The following is a 25391-nucleotide window of genomic DNA, read 5'->3' as shown; positions in this document are numbered from 1 at the left end:
CTAGTTATTCCTTCAGAATATTAGCAAACAGGGTGTTATCAGTCTTTGAGTGAAGGTTTCAGTTAGTTATAATAGCCACTGTGAGTTAAAGTCGCTAAATTAGCAGTTAATTTTAGCCTAAAAGGGTTAGATAGAATCACTTACATACTGCACCTTTAATGAAGAACTGAATTTTAACCTAAATGGTTAACCAGAATTAATTACACGTTGCACCTTTAAGGAAAAACTTAATTTTAACCTAAAAGGTTAGCCAGAATTAATTACACGTTGCACCTTTAAGGAAAAACTGAATTTTAACCTAAAAGGTCAACCAAAATTAATTTACACCTTGCACCTTTAAAGAAGCAATGAGTTACTGGTGAGAGTTCGATGCAGCTTCCTGCTCAGCGAAATCAGCACCACTCTGTTGCTGGTTCAAGGCTGAACAACTGATTACTTTTAATTCAAGCTCTTTGGATTTATTTGTTTGTTTGTGCCGGATAGAAATCTCTGTGTATCCAAGCCTCACACGGCCGCACCAATTAATGTTGGGGTTATTAGGAGCGAACAATTAGTAAGCTTCAACTTACTTTTGGATTCTTCAATAAATTCTGTAAATATGTAAATATTTACTGATTTATTAATTAATTAAGATATTCTTAGATATACGGGGCACCATTCCCCTTTAACCGGGGAAAAATTGAATCCAAAACTCTTATCAGTCTTTCTTGAAGTTCGTAGAATCCTTGGAGCAGAGACTTCTCTTCGACACAACAAAGCTACTGGAGACGAAAATCTGAATTTTATAACGTTTAATTAACAATTTGTCAAATGAATAAACAGTGGCATAAATGAATAATAACCATGTGATATAATAAAAGGATGTATATTCAAAATAATGTCCAAGGTGTTTTGTGTGTATGTATGTGTGTGTGTGTGAGATGAATGGGTCTTTGTTTCCCCAGAGTAGGTGGGGGGAGTGAGCTGTGAGTGTGTGTGGGGCTCTTCCCCTCCCCTCGCATCCCACAGGAGACCTGGATGTGTAAAGTTTTCAACTTTCCCGAACACTTAGTGGCTTAGAATCAGTAGTAACTTAACCTTAAATCACTCAAAACATTTCAAAGGATCATGAAACAACACAAAGGATTAATCACGAATAATATCTTTTAGTTTAACCACGTGGCCAATCAGAAAACATTTAAAGATACCAAACAATGACCAATAAGCAGTTTATTTGTTCAAAATGACCCGAAGGACGTGTTTTGGGAGCGAAAGAGGAAAACACGAAGCTACTTTTTAAGCAATAGCGCGGTTTTATTGCTTATTCTGGACTATAGAGGAAACGGGAGGAGAAAAGGAGAGAGAAAAATGAGTTTTCTGATCACCACAAGAGCGAGGCGTCCCCCGCTGTTATGATTTGACGGTTCTCCGTTTTTCTCCACAGTTTTCAGCGTCATCCGTCGGTTTGATGCTTTCTCCGTTGTTTGGCTCCACGAGTGTTTCTCCACGGGCTGGACACAAAGAGAACGAAGTTTCTTTTGTGCTGAGTTTGACAACTTACAGCATCTCTGAGAGCTGGATGGAGCTCCGCTCGTTCCCAGTCAGGTCCTGATGGAGTTCGAGTGGCTTTGTAGCGGTTTCGTGGCTCAACTTGGGCACTTAGAGCTTCCGCGTGCTCAAGTTGTCGGAGCGTTCGACAAGCGTGTCCTTACCGCCAGGTATCCTGGGCAAAAGAACGAGGTTTCTTTGTCTCATTCATGATTTATAGTCTTTGAAGTCGCGGGAAAGCTCCAAGCTCCCGCCTCCCGCAGAACGTGTTTCTGGTATCAGGCGGTGACGTCATCACAATGCTTCCGTGTGCAAAGCATCATGGGAAATGAAGTTTCTTGGCGCTGATGTGATTATTTGCTTTTCAGAGCAATTTAAGCACAGTCATTTTGGAGAAAATCACTGCATAGTAATTTCCTCATGAGGTCAGACCCTCAACACCACAAAAAGGAATGGAGTCATTAGCACTTATGGTTTGTAAATGGCACCCAGAATTATGTTGCACGAAGCACAATTTCACATCATTCTGGGTTCATTTGTGTGAAAACAAGGTCCAATCAGGCTGAAATGTTACAGGAAGGTAGAATCTATTGAGTTGTAAGTGATCTGAACGTTTCATGATGATGGCACTTTCGTAAGGGGGTCAAACCATGTCCCAAAGGTCACCGGATCTGGTGTCAATTTAAAGAAGTAGTCCAGTTACACATTTGTGGGCTTATAACTTGGCTTCTGAATGTCCTAGAGAGATCAGGTTTGTTTTAATGTACTCCAATCAACAGCCCCTACAACCACAAAAAGGAATGGAGTCATTAGCGCTTATGATTTGTAAATGGCACCCAGAATTATGTTGCACGAAGCACAATTTCACATCATTCTGGGTTCATTTGTGTGAAAACAAGGTCCAATCAGGCTGAAATATTACAGGAAGGTAGAATCTATTGAGTTGTAAGTGATCCAAACGTTTCATGATGATAGCACTTTCCTAAGGGGGTCAAACCATGTCCCAAATGTCACCGGATCTGGTGTCAATTTAAAGAAGTAGTCCAGTTACATATTTGTGGGCTTATAACTTGGCTTCTGAATGTCCTAGAGAGATCAGGTTTGTTTTAGTGTACTCCAATCAACAGCCCCTACAACCACAAAAAGGAATGGAGTCATTAGCACTTATGGTTTGTAAATGGCACCCAGAATTATTTTGCACGAAGCACAATTTCACATCATTCTGGGTCCATTTGTGTGAAAACAAGGTCCAATCAGGCTGAAACGTTACAGGAAGGTAGAATCTATTGAGTTGTAAGTGATCTGAACGTTTCATGATGATAGCACTTTCCTAAGGAGGTCAAACCATGTCCCAAAGGTCACCGGATCTGGTGTCAATTTAAAGAAGTAGTCCAGTTACACATTTGTGGGCTTATAACTTGGCTTCTGAATGTCCTAGAGAGATCAGGTTTGTTTTAGTATACTCCAATCAACAGCCCCTACAACCACAAAAAGGAATGGAGTCATTAGCACTTATGGTTTTTAAAAGGCACCCAGAATTATGTTGCACGAAGCACAATTTCACATCATTCTGGGTTCATTTGTGTGAAAACAAGGTCCAATCAGGCTGAAACGTTACAGGAAGGTAGAATCTACTGAGTTGTAAGTGATCTGAACGTTTCATGATGATAGCACTTTCCTAAGGGGGTCAAACCATGTCCCAAAGATCACCGGATCTGGTGTCAATTTAAAGAAGTAGTCCAGTTACACATTTGTGTGCTTATAACTTGGCTTCTGAATGTCCTAGAGAGATCAGGTTTGTTTTAGTGTACTCCAGTCAACAACCCCTACAACCACAAAAAGGAATGGAGTCATTATCACTTATGGTTTGTAAATGGCACCCAGAATTATGTTGCACGAAGCACAATTTCACATCATTCTGGGTCCATTTGTGTGAAAACAAGGTCCAATCAGGCTGAAACGTTACAAGAAGGTAGAATCTATTGAGTTGTAAGTGATCTGAACGTTTCATGATGATCGCACATTCCTATAGGGGGTCAAACCACGTCCCAAAGGTCACCGGGCCTGGTTTCACTTTAAAGAAGTAGTCCAGTTACACCTTTGTGGGCTTATAACTTGGCTTCTGAATGTCCTAGAGAGGTCAGGTTTGTTTTAGTGTACTCCAATCAACAGCCCCTACAACCACAAAAAGGAATGGAGTCATTAGCACTTATGGTTTGTAAATGGCACCCAGAATTATGTTGCACGAAGCACAATTTCACATCATTCTGGGTCCATTTGTGTGAAAACAAGGTCCAATCAGGCTGAAACGTTACAGGAAGGTAGAATCTATTGAGTTGTAAGTGATCTGAACGTTTCATGATGATAGCACTTTCCTAAGGAGGTCAAACCATGTCCCAAAGGTCACCGGATCTGGTGTCAATTTAAAGAAGTAGTCCAGTTACACATTTGTGGGCTTATAACTTGGCTTCTGAATGTCCAAGAGAGATCAGGTTTGTTTTAGTATACTCCAATCAACACCCCCTACAACCACAAAAAGGAATGGAGTCATTAGCACTTATGCTTTTTAAATGGCACCCAGAATTATGTTGCACGAAGCACAATTTCACATCATTCTGGGTTCATTTGTGTGAAAACAAGGTCCAATCAGGCTGAAACGTTACAGGAAGGTAGAATCTATTGAGTTGTAAGTGATCTGAACGTTTCAAGATGATCGCACATTCCTATAGGGGGTAAAACCATGTCCCAAAGGTCACCGGGCCTGGTGTCACTTTAAAGAAGTAGTCCAGTTACACCTTTGTGGGCTTATAACTTGGCTTCTGAATGTCCTAGAGAGGTTAGGTTTGTTTTAGTGTACTCCAATCAACAGCCCCTACAACCACAAAAAGGAATGGAGTCATTAGCACTTATGGTTTGTAAATCGCACCCAGAATTATGTTGCACGAAGCACAATTTCACATCATTCTGGGTCCATTTGTGTGAAAACAAGGTCCAATCAGGCTGAAACGTTACAGGAAGGTAGACTCTTTTGAGTTGTAAGTGATCTGAACGTTTCATGATAATAGCACTTTCCTAAGGGGGTCAAACCATGTCCCAAAGGTCATCGGATCTGGCGTCAATTTAAAGAAGTAGTCCAGTTACACATTTGTGGGCTTATAACTTGGCTTCTGAATGTCCTAGAGAGATCAGGTTTGTTTTAATGTACTCCAATCAACAGCCCCTACAACCACAAAAAGGAATGGAGTCATTAGCACTTATGGTTTGTAAGTGGCACCCAGAATTATGTTGCACGAAGCACAATTTCACATCATTCTAGGTCCATTTGTGTGAAAACAAGGTCCAATCCGGCTGAAACGCTACAAGAAGGTAGAATCTATTGAGTTGTAAGTGATCTGAACGTTTCAAGATGATCGCACATTCCTATAGGGGGTCAAACCATGTCCCAAAGGTCACCGGGCCAAGTGTCACTTTAAAGAAGTAGTCCAGTTACACCTTTGTGGGCTTATAACTTGGCTTCTGAATGTCCTAGAGAGGTTAGGTTTGTTTTAGTGTACACCAATCAACAGCCCCTACAACCACAAAAAGGAATGGAGTCATTAGCACTTATGGTTTGTAAATGGCACCCAGAATTATGTTGCACGAAGCACAATTTCACATCATTCTGGGTCCATTTGTGTGAAAACAAGGTCCAATCAGGCTGAAACGTTACAAGAAGGTTAAATCTATTGAGTTGTAAGTGATCTGAACGTTTCATGATGATCGCACATTCCTATAAGGGGTCAAACCATGTCCCAAAGGTCACCGGATCTGGTGTCAATTTAAAGAAGTAGTCCAGTTACACATTTGTGGGCTTATAACTTGGCTTCTGAATGTCCTAGAGAGATCAGGTTTGTTTTAGTGTACTCCAATCAAAAGCCCCTACAACCACAAAAAGGAATGGAGTCATTAGCACTTATTGTTTGTAAATGGCACCCAGAATTATGTTGCACGAAGCACAATTTCACATCATTCTGGGTCCATTTGTGTGAAAACAAGGTCCAATCAGGCTGAAACGTTACAGGAAGGTAGAATCTATTGAGTTGTAAGTGATCTGAACGTTTCATGATGATAGCACTTTCCTAAGGAGGTCAAACCATGTCCCAAAGGTCACCGGATCTGGTGTCAATTTAAAGAAGTAGTCCAGTTACACATTTGTGGGCTTATAACTTGGCTTCTGAATGTCCAAGAGAGATCAGGTTTGTTTTAGTATACTCCAATCAACAGCCCCTACAACCACAAAAAGGAATGGAGTCATTAGCACTTATGCTTTTTAAATGGCACCCAGAATTATGTTGCACGAAGCACAATTTCACATCATTCTGGGTTCATTTGTGTGAAAACAACGTCCAATCAGGCTGAAACGTTACAGGAAGGTAGAATCTATTGAGTTGTAAGTGATTTGAACGTTTCATGATGATAGCACTTTCCTAAGGGGGTCAAACCATGTCCCAAAGGTCACCGGATCTGGTGTCAATTTAAAGAAGTAGTCCAGTTACACATTTGTGGGCTAATAACTTGGCTTCTGAATGTCCTAGAGAGATCAGGTTTGTTTTAGTGTACTCCAGTCACAAGCCCCTACAACCACAAAAAGGAATGGAGTCATTAGCACTTATGGTTTGTAAATGGCACCCAGAATTATGTTGCACGAAGCACAATTTCACATCATTCTGGGTTCATTTGTGTGAAAACAAGGTCCAATCAGGCTGAAACGTTACAGGAAGGTAGAATCTATTGAGTTGTAAGTGATCTGAACGTTTCATGATGATCGCACTTTCGTAAGGGGGTTTAACCATGTCCGAAAGGTCACCGGATCTGGTGTCAATTTAAAGAAGTAGTCCAGTTACACATTTGTGGGCTTATAACTTGGCTTCTGAATGTCCTAGAGAGATCAGGTTTGTTTTAATGTACTCCAATCAACAGCCCCTACAACCACAAAAAGGAATGGAGTCATTAGCACTTATGATTTGTAAATGGCACCCAGAATTATGTTGCACGAAGCACAATTTCACATCATTCTGTCTTCATTTGTGTGAAAACAAGGTCCAATCAGGCTGAAATGTTACAGGAAGGTAGAATCTATTGAGTTGTAAGTGATCTGAACGTTTCAAGATGATCGTACATTCCTATAGGGGGTCAAACCATGTCCCAAAGGTCACCGGGCCTGGTGTCACTTTAAAGAAGTAGTCCAGTTACATCTTTGTGGGCTTATAACTTGGCTTCTGAATGTCCTAGACAGGTTAGGTTTGTTTTAGTGTACTCCAATCAACAGCCCCTACAACCACAAAAAGGAATGGAGTCATTAGCACTTATGGTTTGTAAATGGCACCCAGAATTATGTTGCACGAAGCACAATTTCACATCATTCTGGGTCCATTTGTGTGAAAACAAGGTCCAATCAGGCTGAAACGTTACAAGAAGGTAGAATCTATTGAGTTGTAAGTGATCTGAATGTTTCATGATGATAGCAGTTTCCTAAGGGGCTCAAACTATGTCCCAAAGGTCACCGGATCTGGTGTCACTTTAAAGAAGTAGTCCAGTTACACCTTTGTGGGCTTATAACTTGGCTTCTGAATGTCCTAGAGAGATCAGGTTTGTTTTAGTATACTCCAATCAACAGCCCCTACAATCACAAAGAGGAATGGAGTCATTAGCACTTACGGTTTGTAAATGGCACCCAGAATTATGTTGCACGAAGCACAATTTCACATCATTCTGGGTTCATTTGTGTGAAAACAAGGTCCAATCAGGCTGAAACGTTACAGGAAGGTAGAATCTATTGAGTTGTAAGCGATCTGAACGTTTCATGATGATAGCACTTTCGTAAGGGGGTCAAACCATGTCCCAAAGGTCACCGGATCTGGTGTCAATTTAAAGAAGTAGTCCAGTTACACATTTGTGGGCTTATAACTTGGCTTCTGAATGTCCTAGAGAGATCAGGTTTGTTTTAGTGTACTCCAATCAACAGCCCCTACAACCACAAAAAGGAATGGAGTCATTAGCACTTATGGTTTGTAAATGGCACCCAGAATTATGTTGCACGAAGCACAATTTCACTTCATTCTGGGTCCATTTGTGTTAAAACAAGGTCCAATCAGGCTGAAACGCTACAAGAAGGTAGAATCTATTGAGTTGTAAGTGATCTGAACGTTTCAAGATGATCGTACATTCCTATAGGGGGTCAAACCATGTCCCAAAGGTCACCGGGCCTGGTGTCACTTTAAAGAAGTAGTCCAGTTACATATTTGTGGGCTTATAACTTGGCTTCTGAATGTCCTAGACAGGTTAGGTTTGTTTTAGTGTACTCCAATCAACAGCCCCTACAACCACAAAAAGGAATGGAGTCATTAGCACTTATGGTTTGTAAATGGCACCCAGAATTATGTTGCACGAAGCACAATTTCACATCATTCTGGGTTCATTTGTGTGAAAACAAGGTCCAATCAGGCTGAAACGTTACAAGAAGGTAGAATCTATTGAGTTGTAAGTGATCTGAACGTTTCATGATGATCGCACATTCCTATAGGGGGTCAAACCATGTCCCAAAGGTCACCGGGCCTGGTGTCACTTTAAAGAAGTAGTCCAGTTACACATTTGTGGGCTTATAACTTGGCTTCTGAATGACCTAGAGAGATCAGGTTTGTTTTAGTGTACTCCAATCAAAAGCCCCTACAACCACAAAAAGGAATGGAGTCATTAGCACTTATGGTTTGTAAATGGCACCCAGAATTATTTTGCACGAAGCACAATTTCACATCATTCTGGGTCCATTTGTGTGAAAACAAGGTCCAATCAGGCTGAAACGTTACAAGAAGGTAGAATCTATTGAGTTGTAAGTGATCTGAACGTTTCATGATGATCGCACAATCCTATAGGGGGTCAAACCATGTCCCAAAGGTCACCGGGCCTGGTGTCACTTTAAAGAAATAGTCCAGTTACACCTTTGTGGGATTATAACTTGGCTTCTGAATGTCCTAGAGAGGTCAGGTTTGTTTTAGTGTACTCCAATCAACAGCCCCTACAACCACAAAAAGGAATGGAGTCATTAGCACTTATGGTTTGTAAATGGCACCCAGAATTATTTTGCACGAAGCACAATTTCACATCATTCTGGGTTCATTTGTGTGAAAACAAGGTCCAATCAGGCTGAAACGTTACAGGAAGGTAGAATCTATTGAGTTGTAAGTGATCTGAACGTTTCATGATGATAGCACTTTCCTAAGGAGGTCAAACCATGTCCCAAAGGTCACCGGATCTGGTGTCAATTTAAAGAAGTAGTCCAGTTACACATTTGTGGGCTTATAACTTGGCTTCTGAATGTCCTAGAGAGATCAGGTTTGTTTTAGTATACTCCAATCAACAGCCCCTACAACCACAAAAAGGAATGGAGTCATTAGCACTTATGGTTTTTAAATGGCACCCAGAATTATGTTGCACGAAGCACAATTTCACATCATTCTGGGTTCATTTGTGTGAAAACAAGGTCCAATCAGGCTGAAACGTTACAGGAAGGTAGAATCTACTGAGTTGTAAGTGATCTGAACGTTTCATGATGATAGCACTTTCCTAAGGGGGTCAAACCATGTCCCAAAGATCACCGGATCTGGTGTCAATTTAAAGAAGTAGTCCAGGTACACATTTGTGTGCTTATAACTTGGCTTCTGAATGTCCTAGAGAGATCAGGTTTGTTTTAGTGTACTCCAGTCAACAACCCCTACAACCACAAAAAGGAATGGAGTCATTAGCACTTATGGTTTGTAAATGGCACCCAGAATTATGTTGCACGAAGCACAATTTCACATCATTCTGGGTCCATTTGTGTGAAAACAAGGTCCAATCAGGCTGAAACGTTACAAGAAGGTAGAATCTATTGAGTTGTAAGTGATCTGAACGTTTCATGATGATCGCACATTCCTATAGGGGGTCAAACCACGTCCCAAAGGTCACCGGGCCTGGTTTCACTTTAAAGAAGTAGTCCAGTTACACCTTTGTGGGCTTATAACTTGGCTTCTGAATGTCCTAGAGAGGTCAGGTTTGTTTTAGTGTACTACAATCAACAGCCCCTACAACCACAAAAAGGAATGGAGTCATTAGCACTTATGGTTTGTAAATGGCACCCAGAATTATGTTGCACGAAGCACAATTTCACATCATTCTGGGTCCATTTGTGTGAAAACAAGGTCCAATCAGGCTGAAATGTTACAGGAAGGTAGAATCTATTGAGTTGTAAGTGATCTGAACGTTTCATGATGATAGCACTTTCCTAAGGAGGTCAAACCATGTCCCAAAGGTCACCGGATCTGGTGTCAATTTAAAGAAGTAGTCCAGTTACACATTTGTGGGCTTATAACTTGGCTTCTGAATGTCCAAGAGAGATCAGGTTTGTTTTAGTATACTCCAATCAACAGCCCCTACAACCACAAAAAGGAATGGAGTCATTAGCACTTATGCTTTTTAAATGGCACCCAGAATTATGTTGCACGAAGCACAATTTCACATCATTCTGGGTTCATTTGTGTGAAAACAAGGTCCAATCAGGCTGAAACATTACAGGAAGGTAGAATCTATTGAGTTGTAAGTGATTTGAACGTTTCATGATGATAGCACTTTCCTAAGGGGGTCAAACCATGTCCCAAAGGTCACCGGATCTGGTGTCAATTTAAAGAAGTAGTCCAGTTACACATTTGTGGGCTAAAATATTGGCTTCTGAATGTCCTAGAGAGATCAGGTTTGTTTAAGTGTACTCCAATCACAAGCCCCTACAACCACAAAAAGGAATGGAGTCATTAGCACTTATGGTTTGTAAATGGCACCCAGAATTATGTTGCACTAAGCACAATTTCACATCATTCTGGGTTCATTTGTGTGAAAACAAGGTCCAATCAGGCTGAAACGTTACAGGAAGGTAGAATCTATTGAGTTGTAAGTGATCTGAACGTTTCATGATGATAGCACTTTCGTAAGGGGGTCAAACCATGTCCGAAAGGTCACCGGATCTGGTGTCAATTTAAAGAAGTAGTCCAGTTACACATTTGTGGGCTTATAACTTGGCTTCTGAATGTCCTAGAGAGATCAGGTTTGTTTTAATGTACTCCAATCAACAGCCCCTACAACCACAAAAAGGAATGGAGTCATTAGCACTTATGATTTGTAAATGGCACCCAGAATTATGTTGCACGAAGCACAACTTCACATCATTCTGGCTTCATTTGTGTGAAAACAAGGTCCAATCAGGCTGAAATGTTACAGGAAGGTAGAATCTATTGAGTTGTAAGTGATCTGAACGTTTCAAGATGATCGTACATTCCTATAGGGGGTCAAACCATGTCCCAAAGGTCACCGGGCCTGGTGTCACTTTAAAGAAGTAGTCCAATTACATCTTTGTGGGCTTATAACTTGGCTTCTGAATGTCCTAGAGAGGTCAGGTTTGTTTTAGTGTACTCCAATCAACAGCCCCTACAACCACAAAAAGGAATGGAGTCATTAGCACTTATGGTTTGTAAATGGCACCCAGAATTATGTTGCACGAAGCACAATTTCACATCATTCTGGGTTCATTTGTGTGAAAACAAGGTCCAATCAGGCTGAAACGTTACAAGAAGGTAGAATCTATTGAGTTGTAAGTGATCTGAACGTTTCATGATGATTGCACATTCCTATAGGGGGTCAAACCATGTCCCAAAGGTCACCGGGCCTGGTGTCACTTTAAAGAAGTAGTCCAGTTACACATTTGTGGGCTTATAACTTGGCTTCTGAATGTCCTAGAGAGATCAGGTTTGTTTTAGTGTACTCCAATCAACAGCCCCTACAACCACAAAAAGGAATGGAATCATTAGCACTTATGGTTTGTAAATGGCACCCAGAATTATGTTGCACGAAGCACAATTTCACATCATTCTGGGTCCATTTGTGTGAAAACAAGGTCCAGTCAGGCTGAAACGTTACAGGAAGGTAGAATCTATTGAGTTGTAAGTGATCTGAACGTTTCAAGATGATCGCACATTCCTATAGGGTGTAAAACCATGTCCCAAAGGTCACCGGGCCTGGTGTCACTTTAAAGAAGTAGTCCAGTTACACCTTTGTGGGCTTATAACTTGGCTTCTGAATGTCCTAGAGAGGTTAGGTTTGTTTTAGTGTACTCCAATCAACAGCCCCTACAACCACAAAAAGGAATGGAGTCATTAGCACTTATGGTTTGTAAAAGGCACCCAGAATTATGTTGCACGAAGCACAATTTCACATCATTCTGGGTCCATTTGTGTGAAAACAAGGTCCAATCAGGCTGAAACGTTACAGGAAGGTAGAATCTATTGAGTTGTAAGTGATCTGAACGTTTCATGATGACAGCACTTTCCTAAGGGGGTCAAACCATGTCCCAAAGGTCATCGGATCTGGTGTCAATTTAAAGAAGTAGTCCAGTTACACATTTGTGGGCTTATAACTTGGCTTCTGAATGTCCTAGAGAGATCAGGTTTGTTTTAATGTACTCCAATCAACAGCCCCTACAACCACAAAAAGGAATGGAGTCATTAGCACTTATGGTTTGTAAGTGGCACCCAGAATTATGTTGCACGAAACACAATTTCACATCATTCTGGGTCCATTTGTGTGAAAACAAGGTCCAATCCGGCTGAAACGCTACAAGAAGGTAGAATCTATTGAGTTGTAAGTGATCTGAACGTTTCAAGATGATCGCACATTCCTATAGGGGGTCAAACCATGTCCCAAAGGTCACCGGGCCTGGTGTCACTTTAAAGAAGTAGTCCAGTTACACCTTTGTGGGCTTATAACTTGGCTTCTGAATGTCCTAGAGAGATCAGGTTTGTTTTAGTATACTCCAATCAACAGCCCCTACAATCACAAAAAGGAATGGAGTCATTAGCACTTATGGTTTGTAAATGGCACCCAGAATTATGTTGCACTAAGCACAATTTCACATCATTCTGGGTTCATTTGTGTGAAAACAAGGTCCAATCAGGCTGAAACGTTACAGGAAGGTAGAATCTATTGAGTTGTAAGTGATCTGAACGTTTCAAGATGATCGCACATTCCTATAGGGGGTCAAACCATGTCCCAAAGGTCACCGGATCTGGTGTCAATTTAAAGAAGTAGTCCAGTTACACATTTGTGGGCTTATAACTTGGCTTCTGAATGTCCTAGAGAGATCAGGCTTGTTTTAGTGTACTCCAATCAAAAGCCCCTACAACCACAAAAATGAATGGAGTCATTAGCACTTAATGTTTGTAAATGGCACCCAGAATTATGTTGCACGAAGCACAATTTCACATCATTCTGGGTCCATTTGTGTGAAAACAAGGTCCAATCAGGCTGAAACATTACAGGAAGGTAGAATCTATTGAGTTGTAAGTGATCTGAACGTTTCATGATGATAACACTTTCCTAAGGAGGTCAAACCATGTCCCAAAGGTCACCGGATCTGGTGTCAATTTAAAGAAGTAGTCCAGTTACACTTTTGTGGGCTTATAACTTGGCTTCTGAATGTCCAAGAGAGATCAGGTTTGTTTTAGTATACTCCAATCAACAGCCCCTACAACCACAAAAAGGAATGGAGTCATTAGCACTTATGGTTTGTAAATGGCACCCAGAATTATGTTGCACGAAGCACAATTTCTGATCATTCCGGGTCCATTTCACAGAAAAAAGCTTCAATCAGGCTGAAACGTCAGAGAAAAGTAGAATCTTTTGAGTTGTAAATGATTCCTATGTTTCATGATGATAGCACATTCCTAAGGGCATCAAATCAGGTCATAAAGGTCACCGGATCACTTGTTCCTTAAAGGCAGGGTTCCAAACACACCTTTGGGGGCTTATAACTTGGCTTCTGAATGTCCCAGAGAGGTCAGGTTTGTTTTATGGTACTCCAATCAACACCCCCTATTACCCCAAAAAGGAATGGAGTCATTAGCACTTATGGTTTTGAAATGGCACCCAGAATTATGTTGCACGAAGCACAATTTCACATCATTCTGGGTCCATTTATGTGAAAACAAGGTCCAATCAGGCTGAAACGTCACAAAAAAGTAGAATATAGTGAGTTGTAAATGATTCCTGTGCTTCATGATGATAGCACATTCCTAAGGGCGTCAAATCAGGTCATAAAGGTCACCGGATCACTTGTTCCTTAAAGGCAGGGTTCCAAACACACATTTGGGGGCTTATAACTTGGCTTCTGAATGTCCTAGAGAGGTCAGGTTTGTTTTAGAGTACTTCAATTAACAGCTCCTACAACCCCAAAAAGGAATGGAGTCATTAGCACTTATGGGTTTTAAATGCCACCCAGAATTATGTCGCACAAAGCACAATTTCACATCATTCCGGGTCCATTTCTCAGAAAAAAGCTTCAATCAGGCTGAAACGTCACAGAAAAGTAGAATCTTTTGAGTTGTAAACGATTCCTGTGTTTCATGATGATAGCACATTCCTAAGGGCATCAAATCAGGTCATAAAGGTCACCGGATCACTTGTTCCTTAAAGGCAGGGTTCCAAACACACATTTCGGGGCTTATAACTTGGCTTCTGAATGTCTCAGAGAGGTCAGGTTTGTTTTAGTGTACTCCAATCAACAGCCCCTATTACCCCAAAAAGAAATGGGATCATTAGCACTTATGGTTTTTAAATGGCACCCAGATTTATGTTGCACGAAGCACAATTTCACATCATTCTGGGTCCATTTGTGTGAAAACAAGGTCCAATCAGGCTGAAACGTTACAAGAAGGTAGAATCTATAGAGTTGTAAGTGATCTGAACGTTTCATGATGATCGCACATTCCTATAGGGGGTCAAACCATGTCCCAAAGGTCACCAGGCTTGGTGTCACTTTAAAGAAGTAGTCCAGTTACACCTTTGTGGGCTTATAACGTTTCTTCTGAATGTCCTAGAGAGGTCAGATTTGTTTTAGAGTACTCCAATTAACAGCCCCTATAACCCCAAAAAGGAATGGAGTCATTAGCACTTATGGTTTTTAAATGGCACCCAGAATTATGTTGCACGAAGCACAATTTCACATCATTCTGGGTTCATTTGTGTGAAAACAAGGTCCAATCAGGCTGAAACGTTACAGGAAAGTAGATTCTATTGAGTTGTTATTGATCTGAACGTTTCATGATGATAGCACTTTCCTAAGGGGGTCAAACCATGTCCCAAAGGTCACCGGATCTGGTGTCAATTTAAAGAAGTAGTCCAGTTACACATTTGTGGGCTTATAACTTGGCTTCTGAATGTCCTAGAGAGATCAGGTTTGTTTCAGAGTACTCCAATCAACAGCCTCCACAACCATTAAAAGGAATGGAGTCATTAGCACTTATGGTTTGTAAATGGCACCCAGAATTATGTTGCACAAAGCACAATTTCACATCATTCTGGGTCCATTTGTGTGAAAACAAGTTCCAATCAGGCTGAAACGTTACAAGAAGGTAGAATCTATAGAGTTGTAAGTGATCTGAACGTTTCATGATGATCGCACATTCGTATAGGGGGTAAAACCATGTCCCAAAGGTCACCGGGCCTGGTGTCACTTTAAAGAAGTAGTCCAGTTACACTTTTGTGGGCTTATAACGTTTCTTCTGAATGTCCTAGAGAGATCAGGTTTAGTTTAGAGTACTCCAATTAACAGCCCCTACAACCCCAAAAAGGAATGGAGTCATTACCACTTATGTTTTTTAAACGGCACCCAGAATTATGTTTCACAAAGCACAATTTCACATCATTCTGGGTCCATTTATGTGAAAACAAGGTCCGATCCGGCTGAAACGTCACAGAAAAGTAGAATCTATTGAGTTGTAAAAGATTCCTGTGTTTCATGATGATAGCACAATCCTAAGGGCGTCAAATCAGGTCATAAAGGTCACCGTATCACTTGTTCCTTAAAGGCAGGGTTCCAAACACACCTTTGGGGGCTTATAACTTGGCTTCTGAATGTCTCAGAGAGGTCAGGTTTGTTTTATGGAACTCCAATCACCAGCCCCTATTACCCCAAAAAGGAATGGAGTCATTAGCACTTATGGTTTTTAAACGGCACCCAGAATTATGTTTCACAAAGCACAATTTCACATCATTCTGGGTACATTTATGTGAAAACAAGATCCGATCCGGCTGAAACGTCACAGAAAAGTAGAATCTATTGAGTTGTAAAAGATTCCTGTGTTTCATGATGATAGCACAATCCTAAGGGCGTCAAATCAGGTCATAAAGGTCACCGGATCACTTGTTCCTTAAAGGCAGGGTTCCAAACACACCTTTGGGGGCTTATAACTTGGCTTCTGAATGTCTCAGAGAGGTCAGGTTTGTTTTATGGTACTACAATCACCAGCCCCTATTATCCCAAAAAGGAATGGAGTCAATAGCACTTATGGTTTTTAAACGGCACCCAGAATTATGTTTCACAAAGCACAATTTCACATCATTCTGGGTCCATTTATGTGAAAACAAGGTCCAATCAGGCTGAAACGTCACAGAAAAGTAGAATCTATTGAGTGGTAAAAGATTTCTGTGTTTCATGATGATAGCACATTCCTAAGGGCGTCAAATCAGGTCATAAAGGTCACCGGATCACTTGTTCCTTAAAGGCAGGGTTCCAAACACACCTTTGGGGGCTTATAACTTGGCTTCTGAATGTCTCAGAGAGGTCAGGTTTGTTTTATGGTACTCCCATCACCAGCCCCTATTACCCCAAAAAGGAATGGAGTCATTAGCACTTGGTTTTTAAATGGCACCCAGATTCATGCTGCACGAAGCACAATTTCACATCATTCTGTGTCCATTTGTGTGAAAACAAGGTCCAATCAGGCTGAAACGTTACAGGAAGGTAGAATCTATTGAGTTGTAAGTGATCTGAACGTTTCATGATGATAGCACATTCCTATAGGGGGTCAAACCATGTCCCAAAGGTCACCGGGCCTCGTGTCAATTTAAAGAAGTAGTCCAGTTACACATTTGTGGGCTTATAACTTTTTTTCTGAATGTCCTAGAGAGATCAGGTTTGTTTCAGAGTACTCCAATCAACAACCCTACAAACACAAAAAGGAATGGAGTCATTAGCACTTATGGTTTGTAAATGGCACCCAGAATTATGTTGCACGAAGCACAATTTCACATCATTCTGGGTCCATTTGTGTGAAAACAAGGTCCAATCAGGCTGAAACGTTACAAGACGGTAGAATCTATAGAATTGTAAGAGATCTGAACGTTTCATGATGATCGCACATTCCTATAGGGGTCAAACCATGTCCCAAAGGTCACCGGGCCTCGTGTCACTTTAAAGAAGTAGTACTGTTACACATTTGCAGGCTTATAACATTTCTTCTGAATGTCCTAGAGAGGTCAGGTTTGTTTTAGAGTACTTCAATTAACAGCTCCTACAACCCCAAAAAGGAATGGAGTCATTAGCACTTATGGTTTTTAAATGGCACCCAGAATTATGTCGCACAAAGCACAATTTCTGATCATTCCGGGTCCATTTCACAGAAAAAAGCTTCAATCAGGCTGAAACGTCAGAGAAAAGTAGAATCTATTGAGTTGTAAATGATTCCTGTGTTTCATGATGATAGCACATTCCTAAGGGCGTCAAATCAGGTCATAAAGGTCACCGGATCACTTGTTCCTTAAAGGCAGGGTTCCAAACACACCTTTGTGGGCTTATAACTTGGCTTCTGAATGTCCTAGAGAGATCAGGTTTGTTTTAGTATACTCCAATCAACAGCCCCTAAAACCACAAAAAGGAATTGAGTCATTAGCACTTATGGTTTTTAAATGGCACCCAGAATTATGTTGCACGAAGCACAATTTCACATCATTCTGGGTCCATTTGTGTGAAAACAAGGTCCAATCAGGCTGAAACGTTACAAGAAGGTAGAATCTATTGAGTTGTAAGTGATCTGAACGTTTCATGATGATCGCACATTCCTATAGGGGGTCAAACCATGTCCCAAAGGTCACTGGGCCTGGTGTCACTTTAAAGACGTAGTCCAGTTACAACTTTGTGGGCTTATAACTTGGCTTCTGAATGTCCTAGAGAGGTCAGATTTGTTTTAGAGTACTCCAGTCCACAGCCCCCATTACCACTAAAAGGAATGGAGTCATTAGCACTTATGGTTTTTAAATGGCACCCAGAATTATGTTGCACGAAGCACAATTTCACATCATTCTGGGTCCATTTGTGTGAAAACAAGGTCCAATCAGGCTGAAACGTCACAAAAAAGTAGAATCTATTGAGTTGTAAATGATTCCTGTGTTTTATTATGATAGCAGATTCCTATAGGGGGTCAAACCATGTCCCAAAGGTCACCGGGCCTGGTGTCACTTTAAAGAAGTAGTCCAGTTACACATTTGTGGGCTTATAACTTGGCTTCTGAATGTCCTAGAGAGGTCAGGTTTGTTTTAGTGTACTCCAATCAACAGCCCCTACAACCACAAAAAGGAAGGGAGTCATTAGCACTTATGGTTTGTAAATGGCACCCAGAATTATGTTGCACGAAGCACAATTTCACATCATTCTGGGTCCATTTGTGTGAAAACAAGGTCCAATCAGGCTGAAACGTTACAGGAAGGTAGAATCTATTGAGTTGTAAGTGATCTGAACGTTTCATGATGATAGCACTTTCCTAAGGGGGTCAAACCATGTCCCAAAGGTCACCGGATCTGGTGTCAATTTAAAGAAGTAGTCCAGTTACACATTTGTGGGCTTATAACTTGGCTTCTGAATGTCCTAGAGAGATCAGGTTTGTTTTAGTATACTCCAATCAAAAGCCCCTACAACCAAAAAAAGGAATGGAGTCATTAGCACTTATGGTTTTTAAATGGCACCCAGAATTATGTTGCACGAAGCACAATTTCACATCATTCTCGGTTCATTTGTGTGAAAACAAGGTCCAATCAGGCTGAAACGTTACAGAAAAGTAGAATCTATTGAGTTGTAATTGATCTGAAAGTTTCATGATAATGGCACTTTCCTAAGGGGGTCAAACCATGTCCCAAAGGTCACCGGATCTCGTGTCAATTTAAAGAAGTAGTCCAGTTACACATTTGTGGGCTTATAACTTGGCTTCTGAATGTCCTAGAGAGATCAGGTTTGTTTCAGTGTACTCCAATCAACAGCCCCTAAAACCACTAAAAGGAATGGAGTCATTAGCACTTATGGTTTGTAAATGGCACCCAGAATTATGTTGCACGAAGCACAATTTCACATCATTCTGGGTCCATTTGTGTGAAAACAAGGTCCAATCAGGCTGAAACGTTACAAGAAGGTAGAATCTATTGAGTTGTAAGTGATCTGAACGTTTCATGATGATCGCACATTCCTATAGGGGGTCAAACCATGTCCGAAAGGTCACCGGGCCTGGTGTCACTTTAAAGAAGTAGTCCAGTTACAACTTTGTGGGCTTATAACTTGGCTTCTGAATGTCCTAGAGAGTTCAGATTTGTTTTAGTGTACTCCAATCAACAGCCCCTACAACCAAAAAAAGGCATGGAGTCATTAGCACTTATGGTTTTTAAATGGCACCCAGAATTATGTTTCACGAAGCACAATTTCACATCATTCTCGGTTCATTTGTGTGAAAACAAGGTCCAATCAGGCTGAAATGTTACAGAAAAGTAGAATCTATTGAGTTGTAGTTGATCTGAACGTTTCATGATAATAGCACTTTCCTAAGGGGGTCAAACCATGTCCCAAAGGTCACCGGATCTGGTGTCAATTTAAAGAAGTAGTCCAGTTACACCTTTGTGGGCTTATAACTTGGCTTCTGAATGTCCTAGAGAGGTCAGGTTTGTTTTAGAGTACTCCAATTAACAGCCCCCTTACCCCAAAAAGGAATGGAGTCAATAGAACTTATGGTTTGTAAATGGCACCCATAATTATGTTGCACGAAGCACAATTTCACATCATTCTGGGTTCATTTGTGTGAAAACAAGGTCCAATCAGGCTGAAACGTTACAGGAAGGTAGAATCTATTGAGTTGTAAGTGATCTGAACGTTTCATGATGATAGCACTTTCCTAAGGGGGTCAAACCATGTCCCAAAGGTCACCGGATCTGGTGTCAATTTAAAGAAGTAGTCCAATTACACCTTTGTGGGCTTATAACTTGGCTTCTGAATGTCCTAGAGAGGTCAGGTTTGTTTCAGAGTACTCCAATCAACAGCCCCTACAACCACTAAAAGGAATGGAGTCATTAGCACTTATGGTTTGTAAATGGCACCCAGAATTATGTTGCACAAAGCACAATTTCACATCATTCTGGGTCCATTTGTTTGAAAACAAGGTCCAATCAGTCTGAAACGTTACAAGAAGGTAGAATCTATTGAGTTGTAAGTGATCTGAACGTTTCATGATGATCGCACATTCCTATAGGGGGTCAAACCATGTCCCAAAGGTCACCGGGCCTGGTGTCAATTTAAAGAAGTAGTCCAGTTACCACTTTGTGGGCTTATAACTTGGCTTCTGAATGTCCTAGAGAGGTCAGGTTTGTTTTATTGTACTCCATTCAACAGCCCCTACAACCACAAATAGGAATGGAGTCATTAGCACTTATGGTTTGTAAATGGCACCCAGAATTATGTTGCACAAAGCACAATTTCACATCATTCTGGGTCCATTTGTGTGAAAACAAGGTCCAATCAGGCTGAAACGTTGCAAGAAGGTAGAATCTATTGAGTTGTAAGTGATCTGAACGTTTCATGATGATAGCATTTTCCTAAGGGGGTCAAACCATGTCCCAAATGTCACCGGGCCTGGTGTCACTTTAAAGAAGTAGTCCAGTTACAACTTTGTGGGCTTATAACTTGGCTTCTGAATGTCCTAGAGAGTTCAGATTTGTTTTAGTGTACTCCAATCAACAGCCCCTACAACCAAAAAAAGGCATGGAGTCATTAGCACTTATGGTTTTTAAATGGCACCCAGAATTATGTTGCACGAAGCACAATTTCACATCATTCTCGGTTCATTTGTGTGAAAACAAGGTCCAATCAGGCTGAAATGTTACAGAAAAGTAGAATGTATTGAGTTGTAGTTTATCTGAACGTTTCATGATAATAGCACTTTCCTAAGGGGGTCAAACCATGTCCCAAAGGTCACCGGATCTGGTGTCAATTTAAAGAAGTAGTCCAGTTACACCTTTGTGGGCTTATAACTTGGCTTCTGAATGTCCTAGAGAGGTCAGGTTTGTTTTAGAGTACTCCAATTAACAGCCCCCTTACCCCAAAAAGGAATGGAGTCAATAGAACTTATGGTTTGTAAATGGCACCCAGAATTATGTTGCACGAAGCACAATTTCACATCATTCTGGGTTCATTTGTGTGAAAACAAGGTCCAATCAGGCTGAAACGTTACAGGAAGGTAGAATCTATTGAGTTGTAAGTGATCTGAACGTTTCATGATGATAGCACTTTCCTAAGGGGGTCAAACTATGTCCCAAAGGTCACCGGATCTGGTGTCAATTTAAAGAAGTAGTCCAATTACACCTTTGTGGGCTTATAACTTGGCTTCTGAATGTCCTAGAGAGGTCAGGTTTGTTTCAGAGTACTCCAATCAACAGCCCCTACAACCACTAAAAGGAATGGAGTCATTAGCACTTATGGTTTGTAAATGGCACCCAGAATTATGTTGCACGAAGCACAATTTCACATCATTCTGGGTCCATTTGTGTGAAAACAAGGTCCAATCAGTCTGAAACGTTACAAGAAGGTAGAATCTATTGAGTTGTAAGTGATCTGAACGTTTCATGATGATCGCACATTCCTATAGGGGGTCAAACCATGTCCCAAAGGTCACCGGGCCTGGTGTCAATTTAAAGAAGTAGTCCAGTTACCACTTTGTGGGCTTATAACTTGGCTTCTGAATGTCCTAGAGAGGTCAGGTTTGTTTTATTGTACTCCATTCAACAGCCCCTACAACCACAAATAGGAATGGAGTCATTAGCACTTATGGTTTGTAAATGGCACCCAGAATTATGTTGCACAAAGCACAATTTCACATCATTCTGGGTCCATTTGTGTGAAAACAAGGTCCAATCAGGCTGAAACGTTGCAAGAAGGTAGAATCTATTGAGTTGTACGTGATCTGAACGTTTCATGATGATCGCACATTCCTATAGGGGGTAAAACCATGTCCCAAAGGTCACCGGAACTGGTGTCACTTTAAAGAAGTAGTCCAGTTACACATTTGTGGGCTTGTAACTTGGCTTCTGAATGTCCTAGAGAGATCAGGTTTGTTTTAGTGTACTCCAATCAACAGCCCCTACAACCTCAAAAAGGATTGGAATCATTAGCACTTATGGTTTTTAAATGGCACCCAGAATTATGTTGCACTAAGCACAATTTCACATCATTCTGGGTCCATTTGTGTGAAAACAAGGTCCAATCAGGCTGAAACGTTACAGGAAGGTAGAATCTATTGAGTTGTAAGTGATCTGAACGTTTCATGATGATAGCATTTTCCTAAGGGGGTCAAACCATGTCCCAAAGGTCACCGGATCTGGTGTCAACTTAAAGAAGTAGTCCAGTTACACATTTGTGGGCTTATAACTTGGCTTCTGAATGTCCTAGAGAGATCAGGTTTGTTTTAGTATACTCCAATCAACAGCCCCTACAACCACAAAAAGGAGTGGAGTCATTAGCACTTATGGTTTTTAAATGGCACCCAGAATTATGTTGCACGAAGCACAATTTCACATCATTCTGGGTTCATTTGTGTGAAAACAAGGTCCAATCAGGCTGAAACGTTACAGAAAGGTAGAATCTATTGAGTTGTAAGTGATCTGAACGTTTCCTAATGATATCACATTCCTAAGGGGGTCAAACCATGTCCCAAAGGTCACCGGATCTGGTGTCAATTTAAAGAAGTAGTCCAGTTACACATTTGTGGGCTTATAACTTGGCTTCTGAATGTCCAAGAGAGATCAGGTTTGTTTTAATGTACTCCAACCAACAGCCCCTCCAACCACAAAAAGGAATGGAGTCATTAGCACATATTGTTTTTAAATGGCACCCAGAATTATGTTGCACGAAGCACAATTTCACATCATTCTGGGTCCATTTGTGTGAAAACAAGGTCCAATCAGGCTGAAACGTTACAAGAAGGTAGAATCTATTGAGTTGTAAGTGATCTGAACGTTTCATGATGATCGCACATTCCTATAGGGGGTCAAACCATGTCCCAAAGTTCACCGGGCCTGGTGTCACTTTAAAGAAGTAGTCCAGTTACACCTTTGTGGGCTTATAACTTGGCTTCTGAATGTCCTAGAGAGGTCAGGTTTGTTTTAGAGTACTCCAATCCACAGCCCCCATTACCACTAAAAGGAATGGAGTCATTAGCACTTATGGTTTTTAAATGGCACCCAGAATTATGTTGCACGAAGCACAATTTCACATCATTCTGGGTCCATTTGTGTGAAAACAAGGTCCAATCAGGCTGAAACGTCACAGAAAAGTAGAATCTATTGAGTTGTAAATGATTCCTGTGTTTAATTATGATAACACATTCCTATAGGGGGTCAAACCATGTCCCAAAGGTCACCGGGCCTGGTGTCACTTCAAAGAAGTAGTCCAGTTACACCTTTGTGGGCTTATAACGTTTCTTCTGAATGTCCTAGAGAGGTCAGGTTTGTTTTAGTGTACTCCAATCAACAGCCCCTACAACCACAAAAAGGAATGGAGTCATTAGCACTTATGGTTTGTAAATGGCACCCAGAATTATGTTGCACGAAGCACAATTTCACATCATTCTGGGTCCATTTGTGTGAAAACAAGGTCCAATCAGGCTGAAACGTTACAGGAAGGTAGAATCTATTGAGTTGTAAGTGATCTGAACGTTTCATGATGATCGCACATTCCTATAGGGGGTCAAACCATGTCCCAAACGTCACCGGGCCTGGTGTCACTTTAAAGAAGTAGTCCAGTTACACCTTTGTGGGCTTATAACTTGGCTTCTGAATGTCCTAGAGAGGTCAGGTTTGTTTTAGTGTACTCCAATCAACAGCCCCTACAAACACAAAAAGGAATGGAGTTATTAGCACTTATGGTTTGTAAATGGCACCCAGACTTATGTTGCACGAAGCACAATTTCACATCATTCTGGGTCCATTTGTGTGAAAACAAGGTCCAATCAGGCTGAAACGTTACAGAAAAGTAGAATCTATTGAGTTGTAATTGACCTGAACGTTTCATGATAATAGCACTTTCCTAAGGGGGTCAAACCATGTCCCAAAGGTCACCGGATCTGGTGTCAATTTAAAGAAGTAGTCCAGTTACACATTTGTGGGCTTATAACTTGGCTTCTGAATGTCCTAGAGAGATCAGGTTTGTTTCAGAGTACTCCAATCAACAGCCCCTACAACCACTAAAAGGAATGGAGTCATTAGCACTTATGGTTTGTAAATGGCACCCAGAATTATGTTGCACGAAGCACAATTTCACATCATTCTGGGTCCATTTTTATGTGAAAACAAGGTCCAATCAGGCTGAAACGTTACAAGAAGGTAGAATCTATTGAGTTGTAAGTGATCTGAACGTTTCATGATGATCGCTTATTCCTATAGGGGGTCAAACCATGTCCCAAAGGTCACCGGGCCTGGTGTCACTTTAAAGAAGTAGTCCAGTTACAACTTTGTGGGCTTATAACTTGGCTTCTGAATGTCCCAGAGAGGTCAGATTTGTTTTAGTGTACTCCAATCAACAGCCCCTACAACCACAAAAAGGAATGGAGTCATTAGCACTTATGGTTTGTAAATGGCACCCAGAATTATGTTGCACAAAGCACAATTTCACATCATTCTGGGTCCATTTGTGTGAAAACAAGGTCCAAGCAGGGTGAATTGTTACAAGAAGGTAGAATCTATTGAGTTGTAAGTGATCTGAATGTTTCATGATGATCGCACATTCCTATAGGGTGTCAAACTATGTCCCAAAGGTCACCGGGCCTGGTGTCACTTTAAAGAAGTAGTCCAGTTACAACTTTGTGGGCTTATAACTTGGCTTCTGAATGTCCTAGAGAGGTCAGGTTTGTTTTAGAGTACTCCAATTAACAGCCCCCTTACCCCAAAAAGGAATGGAGTCATTAGCACTTATGGTTTTTAAATGTCACCCAGAATTATGTTGCACGAAGCACAATTTCACATCATTCTAGGTTCATTTGTGTGAAAACAAGGTCCAATCAGGCTGAAACGTTACAGGAAGGTAGAATCTATTGAGTTGTAAGTGATCTGAACGTTTCATGATGATAGCACTTTCCTAAGGGGGTCAAACCATGTCCCAAAGGTCACCGGATCTGGTGTCAATTTAAAGAAGTAGTCCAGTTACACATTTGTGGGCTTATAACTTGGCTTCTGAATGTCCTAGAGAGATCAGGTTTGTTTTAGTATACTCCAATCAACAGCCCCTACAACCACAAAAAGGAATGGAGTCATTAGCACTTATGGTTTGTAAATGGCACCCAGAATTATGTTGCACGAAGCACAATTTCACATCATTCTGGGTCCATTTGTGTGAAAACAAGGTCCAATCAGGCTGAAACGTTACAAGAAGGTAGAATCTATTGAGTTGTAAGTGATCTGAACGTTTCATGATGATCGCACATTCCTATAGCGGGTCAAACCATGTCCCAAAGGTCACCGGGCCTGGTGTCACTTTAAAGAAGTAGTCCAGTTACACCTTTGTGGGCTTATAACTTGGCTTCTGAATGTCCTAGAAAGGTCAGGTTTGTTTCAGAGTACTCCAATCAACAGCCCCTACAACCACTAAAAGGAATGGAGTCATTAGCACTTATGGTTTGTAAATGGCACCCAGACTTATGTTGCACGAAGCACAATTTCACATCATT

General features: G+C 41.0%; 1 protein-coding gene across 1 annotated transcript in view; it reads right to left on the bottom strand.

Moving 5' to 3' along the window:
* The window catches only part of LOC139068835 (uncharacterized), a 303424-nt gene that overhangs the window by 265631 nt on the left and 12402 nt on the right, over positions 1–25391 (bottom strand). The gene's annotated exons all lie outside the window — the stretch shown is intronic.

This window comes from Nothobranchius furzeri, chromosome 3, assembly GCF_043380555.1.
Source record: "Nothobranchius furzeri strain GRZ-AD chromosome 3, NfurGRZ-RIMD1, whole genome shotgun sequence".
NCBI lineage: Eukaryota > Metazoa > Chordata > Actinopteri > Cyprinodontiformes > Nothobranchiidae > Nothobranchius > Nothobranchius furzeri.
The sequence above is the reverse complement of the archived record's forward strand: the minus strand, read 5'-3'. Positions and strand labels throughout refer to the sequence as shown.